A 7,863-nucleotide genomic window follows, 5' to 3' on the forward strand; every position below is an offset into this window, starting at 1 on the left:
ATGGAAAAGATTCATGGATGATGTCTTCCTAATCAAGAAGAAATCGTTAAAAACCGAAAAATTGTTAGAGATAGTAAATAAAATACAGAAAGACATCCAATTTACATATGAAGGGGAAAATTATAAGTCCTTACCATTCCTAGACTTGCTAGTGAGACATAACAATAAAAATTTTTCGTGTTCAATGTATCAAAAACCCACACATGCTAAAACCTTTTTAAATTTCCAATCATCTCATAGTGATAATATTAAAATAGGAATTGTAAAATCATTTAAAAATAGAATAAAAATTTTATCGGATGATCCGTTAAAGGACAAAAATAAAATTAAAAAACAATTCATAGCAAGTGGGTACCCAGATCACATTGTTAATCAAATTTTTGAAAACCATGATGTAAAGAAAAATAGGAATTGTAAAATCATTTAAAAATAGAATAGAAATTTTATCGGATGATCCGTTAAAGGACAAAAATAAAATTAAAAAACAATTCATAGCAAGTGGGTACCCAGATCACATTGTTAATCAAATTTTTGAAAACCATGATGTAATGAAAAATAGGAATTGTAAAATCATTTAAAAATAGAATAGAAATTTTATCGGATGATCCGTTAAAGGACAAAAATAAAATTAAAAAACAATTCATAGCAAGTGGGTACCCAGATCACATTGTTAATCAAATTTTTGAAAACCATGATGTAAAGAACAATAACCCAAAAGAAAAACCAGAACACATAATTTCATTACCATTTATTAAAGGAATATCAGAGAAAACGAAGAGGCAATTCAAAAAATATAATTTAACTTTAGTTAGTAAAATAACAAATACATTAAAATCAGAATTAATTAGAAACAAACCAAAAATAGATAAAATGAAAAAAACTGGAGTGGTATACGAAATTGAATGTAATTGCAAAAAGAAATATGTAGGACAAACAAAACGTCAATTGAGGAAACGACAGACAGAGCACAAATATTGTGTTAAAACGTTTAATGAAAACAATGGGTTAGCGGTACATATAAAACAAAATGACGACCATCAAATTGATTGGGATTCAGTAGAAATTTTATGTCAGGAGACGAATTGGTATAAACGTTGTTTCAAGGAAGCGGTTTATATTAAGGATAGAGCCAATTTAAATTTAGACCAAGGATCAATAACTATAAATGGGTGGGGAGGTTTTCACTTAAAAAAAGAATATACAAAAAAAAATTAAGAGTTAGACGATATGGGGTAGTATTGTATAAAAAAACATATGTAAAAAAACTGTAAAAAACTGTTAGAAATTAGCTCTCATTCGTATTATTTTATTTCATTATTGTAAAAATTGCAGCTGAAGAGGGACCGCGGTCCGAAAGCTCCTGCTTATATTTAAATTAATAAATAATTTTAAAATCTCCATGAAGTATCAGACTCATTTTATTTAAATTTAAATAATTAATAAACCATGGATCGGAAGTTTAACATTTATGATAACGTGAACGACAGAATGAGCGTGTCGATTTTTTATCGGATTAAACACTTAACGGAAAAACTCGCGAAGTTGAGTAACCAAATGACATTTTTAGATAGATGTATTGACTGTGATATTACCCCATACGGTTTACGGTGTAAAACGAAACTATCGTCTCAACGAATTGTAAAGAAAACAACAAGACTACAGAAAGCAATTGTCAAAGAAGCAGTAAATGACGCTAGAAGAAGAAAGAAAATCGTTGTTGAAGAACTACAACATCAACAAACGAGATTCTGGAGAACAGGTATAGACTTCCAAACATATAATTATATAATGGACCAAATAGAACTATTTAGAATAGAAAGAAATCAGTATTTTAAGGGAATTCAAATTAATATATTTAATAGACTCGTATTAGAAAAATTAAATGAAAATGTAAAAAATGAAAAGGAAATAGCATGTAACGTAGTGAATTTATCCAATCGGACTTTAAGTAAAGGGGAGTTAAGTCTATTATCGAAAGGTCTAACTTTCGGCATATGCCAACGGAACGTGGACTTATTAGAAGTATGCGCTCAAACAGAAGAACAATTACGGAAAATAGAATTTAGTGATCAAACAAAACAGGACATTAGACTTATAGTAAAAAATAACTTTGCAAAAACCTCAATGACAAACAATTTAAGAAGGGAAGAACAAATTGCGCTAAAAGTGTTAAAGAAGGACAAATCGATTAAGATCGTGCAAGCGGACAAGGGTGGGAAACTAGTAATATTAAATTCAGCGGATTATTCGGACAAAATGTTAAAAATTCTTCAAACTGATGATTACATTAAACTTAAAAATGACCCAACTGATAGGATAGATAAAAAAGTACATGTTATAGTTAATGATGCTATAAAAAACCAAGAAATAGAGAAAGATAAAAAATTTCAATATTTTCCACCAATATTAAAAATTCCCCATATATATGGATTAGTAAAAATCCATAAAAAGGACAACCCACTTAGAATAATAGTATCATCAATTAATAGTCCCACATATACTTGTGCGAAACAAATAGTGAGACTATTATCACCGTTAATAGGAACAACCAATCATGGGATAAAAAACACCCAAGAATTTGCATCAGATATTAGAAACCAAGAACTAGATTATGATGATGAAATTTGTAGTCTTGATGTCGTTAATTTATATGGAAGTATACCAATACCGTTAGCTTTAACAATATTAAAAACAAAATTAAAATTGGATAAAACACTTAAAAATAGAACAACTTTAAGCCTAGAAACTATCCTAAAATTGACCGAAATTTGTTTAACAGACACAAATTTTTTATTTGAAAATAATTTTTATGCACAAAAAAACGGCTTAGCAATGGGAAATCCTATATCAGCACCAATAGCAAATTTAGTTATGGAACATACTGAGATGAGCATTTTAAGGAAAACATTAGTAAAACAAAATATAAAATTATGGAAAAGATTCATGGATGATGTCTTCCTAATCAAGAAGAAATCGTTAAAAACCGAAAAATTGTTAGAGATAGTAAATAAAATACAGAAAGACATCCAATTTACATATGAAGGGGAAAATTATAAGTCCTTACCATTCCTAGACTTGCTAGTGAGACATAACAATAAAAATTTTTCGTGTTCAATGTATCAAAAACCCACACATGCTAAAACCTTTTTAAATTTCCAATCATCTCATAGTGATAATATTAAAATAGGAATTGTAAAATCATTTAAAAATAGAATAAAAATTTTATCGGATGATCCGTTAAAGGACAAAAATAAAATTAAAAAACAATTCATAGCAAGTGGGTACCCAGATCACATTGTTAATCAAATTTTTGAAAACCATGATGTAAAGAAAAATAGGAATTGTAAAATCATTTAAAAATAGAATAGAAATTTTATCGGATGATCCGTTAAAGGACAAAAATAAAATTAAAAAACAATTCATAGCAAGTGGGTACCCAGATCACATTGTTAATCAAATTTTTGAAAACCATGATGTAAAGAAAAATAGGAATTGTAAAATCATTTAAAAATAGAATAGAAATTTTATCGGATGATCCGTTAAAGGACAAAAATAAAATTAAAAAACAATTCATAGCAAGTGGGTACCCAGATCACATTGTTAATCAAATTTTTGAAAACCATGATGTAAAGAACAATAACCCAAAAGAAAAACCAGAACACATAATTTCATTACCATATATTAAAGGAATATCAGAGAAAACGAAGAGGCAATTCAAAAAATATAATTTAACTTTAGTTAGTAAAATAACAAATACATTAAAATCAGAATTAATTAGAAACAAACCAAAAATAGATAAAATGAAAAAAACTGGAGTGGTATACGAAATTGAATGTAATTGCAAAAAGAAATATGTAGGACAAACAAAACGTCAATTGAGGAAACGACAGACAGAGCACAAATATTGTGTTAAAACGTTTAATGAAAACAATGGGTTAGCGGTACATATAAAACAAAATGACGACCATCAAATTGATTGGGATTCAGTAGAAATTTTATGTCAGGAGACGAATTGGTATAAACGTTGTTTCAAGGAAGCGGTTTATATTAAGGATAGAGCCAATTTAAATTTAGACCAAGGATCAATAACTATAAATGGGTGGGGAGGTTTTCACTTAAAAAAAGAATATACAAAAAAAATTAAGAGTTAGACGATATGGGGTAGTATTGTATAAAAAAACATATGTAAAAAAACTGTAAAAAACTGTTAGAAATTAGCTCTCATTCGTATTATTTTATTTCATTATTGTAAAAATTGCAGCTGAAGAGGGACCGCGGTCCGAAAGCTCCTGCTTATATTTAAATTAATAAATAATTTTAAAATCTCCATGAAGTATCAGACTCATTTTATTTAAATTTAAATAACTAATAAACCATGGATCGGAAGTTTAACATTTATGATAACGTGAACGACAGAATGAGCGTGTCGATTTTTTATCGGATTAAACACTTAACGGAAAAACTCGCGAAGTTGAGTAACCAAATGACATTTTTAGATAGATGTATTGACTGTGATATTACCCCATACGGTTTACGGTGTAAAACGAAACTATCGTCTCAACGAATTGTAAAGAAAACAACAAGACTACAGAAAGCAATTGTCAAAGAAGCAGTAAATGACGCTAGAAGAAGAAAGAAAATCGTTGTTGAAGAACTACAACATCAACAAACGAGATTCTGGAGAACAGGTATAGACTTCCAAACATATAATTATATAATGGACCAAATAGAACTATTTAGAATAGAAAGAAATCAGTATTTTAAGGGAATTCAAATTAATATATTTAATAGACTCGTATTAGAAAAATTAAATGAAAATGTAAAAAATGAAAAGGAAATAGCATGTAACGTAGTGAATTTATCCAATCGGACTTTAAGTAAAGGGGAGTTAAGTCTATTATCGAAAGGTCTAACTTTCGGCATATGCCAACGGAACGTGGACTTATTAGAAGTATGCGCTCAAACAGAAGAACAATTACGGAAAATAGAATTTAGTGATCAAACAAAACAGGACATTAGACTTATAGTAAAAAATAACTTTGCAAAAACCTCAATGACAAACAATTTAAGAAGGGAAGAACAAATTGCGCTAAAAGTGTTAAAGAAGGACAAATCGATTAAGATCGTGCAAGCGGACAAGGGTGGGAAACTAGTAATATTAAATTCAGCGGATTATTCGGACAAAATGTTAAAAATTCTTCAAACTGATGATTACATTAAACTTAAAAATGACCCAACTGATAGGATAGATAAAAAAGTACATGTTATAGTTAATGATGCTATAAAAAACCAAGAAATAGAGAAAGATAAAAAATTTCAATATTTTCCACCAATATTAAAAATTCCCCATATATATGGATTAGTAAAAATCCATAAAAAGGACAACCCACTTAGAATAATAGTATCATCAATTAATAGTCCCACATATACTTGTGCGAAACAAATAGTGAGACTATTATCACCGTTAATAGGAACAACCAATCATGGGATAAAAAACACCCAAGAATTTGCATCAGATATTAGAAACCAAGAACTAGATTATGATGATGAAATTTGTAGTCTTGATGTCGTTAATTTATATGGAAGTATACCAATACCGTTAGCTTTAACAATATTAAAAACAAAATTAAAATTGGATAAAACACTTAAAAATAGAACAACTTTAAGCCTAGAAACTATCCTAAAATTGACCGAAATTTGTTTAACAGACACAAATTTTTTATTTGAAAATAATTTTTATGCACAAAAAAACGGCTTAGCAATGGGAAATCCTATATCAGCACCAATAGCAAATTTAGTTATGGAACATACTGAGATGAGCATTTTAAGGAAAACATTAGTAAAACAAAATATAAAATTATGGAAAAGATTCATGGATGATGTCTTCCTAATCAAGAAGAAATCGTTAAAAACCGAAAAATTGTTAGAGATAGTAAATAAAATACAGAAAGACATCCAATTTACATATGAAGGGGAAAATTATAAGTCCTTACCATTCCTAGACTTGCTAGTGAGACATAACAATAAAAATTTTTCGTGTTCAATGTATCAAAAACCCACACATGCTAAAACCTTTTTAAATTTCCAATCATCTCATAGTGATAATATTAAAATAGGAATTGTAAAATCATTTAAAAATAGAATAAAAATTTTATCGGATGATCCGTTAAAGGACAAAAATAAAATTAAAAAACAATTCATAGCAAGTGGGTACCCAGATCACATTGTTAATCAAATTTTTGAAAACCATGATGTAAAGAAAAATAGGAATTGTAAAATCATTTAAAAATAGAATAGAAATTTTATCGGATGATCCGTTAAAGGACAAAAATAAAATTAAAAAACAATTCATAGCAAGTGGGTACCCAGATCACATTGTTAATCAAATTTTTGAAAACCATGATGTAAAGAAAAATAGGAATTGTAAAATCATTTAAAAATAGAATAGAAATTTTATCGGATGATCCGTTAAAGGACAAAAATAAAATTAAAAAACAATTCATAGCAAGTGGGTACCCAGATCACATTGTTAATCAAATTTTTGAAAACCATGATGTAAAGAACAATAACCCAAAAGAAAAACCAGAACACATAATTTCATTACCATTTATTAAAGGAATATCAGAGAAAACGAAGAGGCAATTCAAAAAATATAATTTAACTTTAGTTAGTAAAATAACAAATACATTAAAATCAGAATTAATTAGAAACAAACCAAAAATAGATAAAATGAAAAAAACTGGAGTGGTATACGAAATTGAATGTAATTGCAAAAAGAAATATGTAGGACAAACAAAACGTCAATTGAGGAAACGACAGACAGAGCACAAATATTGTGTTAAAACGTTTAATGAAAACAATGGGTTAGCGGTACATATAAAACAAAATGACGACCATCAAATTGATTGGGATTCAGTAGAAATTTTATGTCAGGAGACGAATTGGTATAAACGTTGTTTCAAGGAAGCGGTTTATATTAAGGATAGAGCCAATTTAAATTTAGACCAAGGATCAATAACTATAAATGGGTGGGGAGGTTTTCACTTAAAAAAGAATATACAAAAAAAAATTAAGAGTTAGACGATATGGGGTAGTATTGTATAAAAAAACATATGTAAAAAAACTGTAAAAAACTGTTAGAAATTAGCTCTCATTCGTATTATTTTATTTCATTATTGTAAAAATTGCAGCTGAAGAGGGACCGCGGTCCGAAAGCTCCTGCTTATATTTAAATTAATAAATAATTTTAAAATCTCCATGAAGTATCAGACTCATTTTATTTAAATTTAAATAATTAATAAACCATGGATCGGAAGTTTAACATTTATGATAACGTGAACGACAGAATGAGCGTGTCGATTTTTTATCGGATTAAACACTTAACGGAAAAACTCGCGAAGTTGAGTAACCAAATGACATTTTTAGATAGATGTATTGACTGTGATATTACCCCATACGGTTTACGGTGTAAAACGAAACTATCGTCTCAACGAATTGTAAAGAAAACAACAAGACTACAGAAAGCAATTGTCAAAGAAGCAGTAAATGACGCTAGAAGAAGAAAGAAAATCGTTGTTGAACAACTACAACATCAACAAACGAGATTCTGGAGAACAGGTATAGACTTCCAAACATATAATTATATAATGGACCAAATAGAACTATTTAGAATAGAAAGAAATCAGTATTTTAAGGGAATTCAAATTAATATATTTAATAGACTCGTATTAGAAAAATTAAATGAAAATGTAAAAAATGAAAAGGAAATAGCATGTAACGTAGTGAATTTATCCAATCGGACTTTAAGTAAAGGGGAGTTAAGTCTATTATCGAAAGGTCTAACTTTCGGCATATGCCAACGGA

This window comes from Phalangium opilio, unplaced genomic scaffold (genome assembly GCF_054372755.1).
Source record: "Phalangium opilio isolate 3A_F unplaced genomic scaffold, DU_Popi_V2 ptg000077l_1, whole genome shotgun sequence".
Classification (NCBI taxonomy): Eukaryota; Metazoa; Arthropoda; class Arachnida; order Opiliones; family Phalangiidae; genus Phalangium; species Phalangium opilio.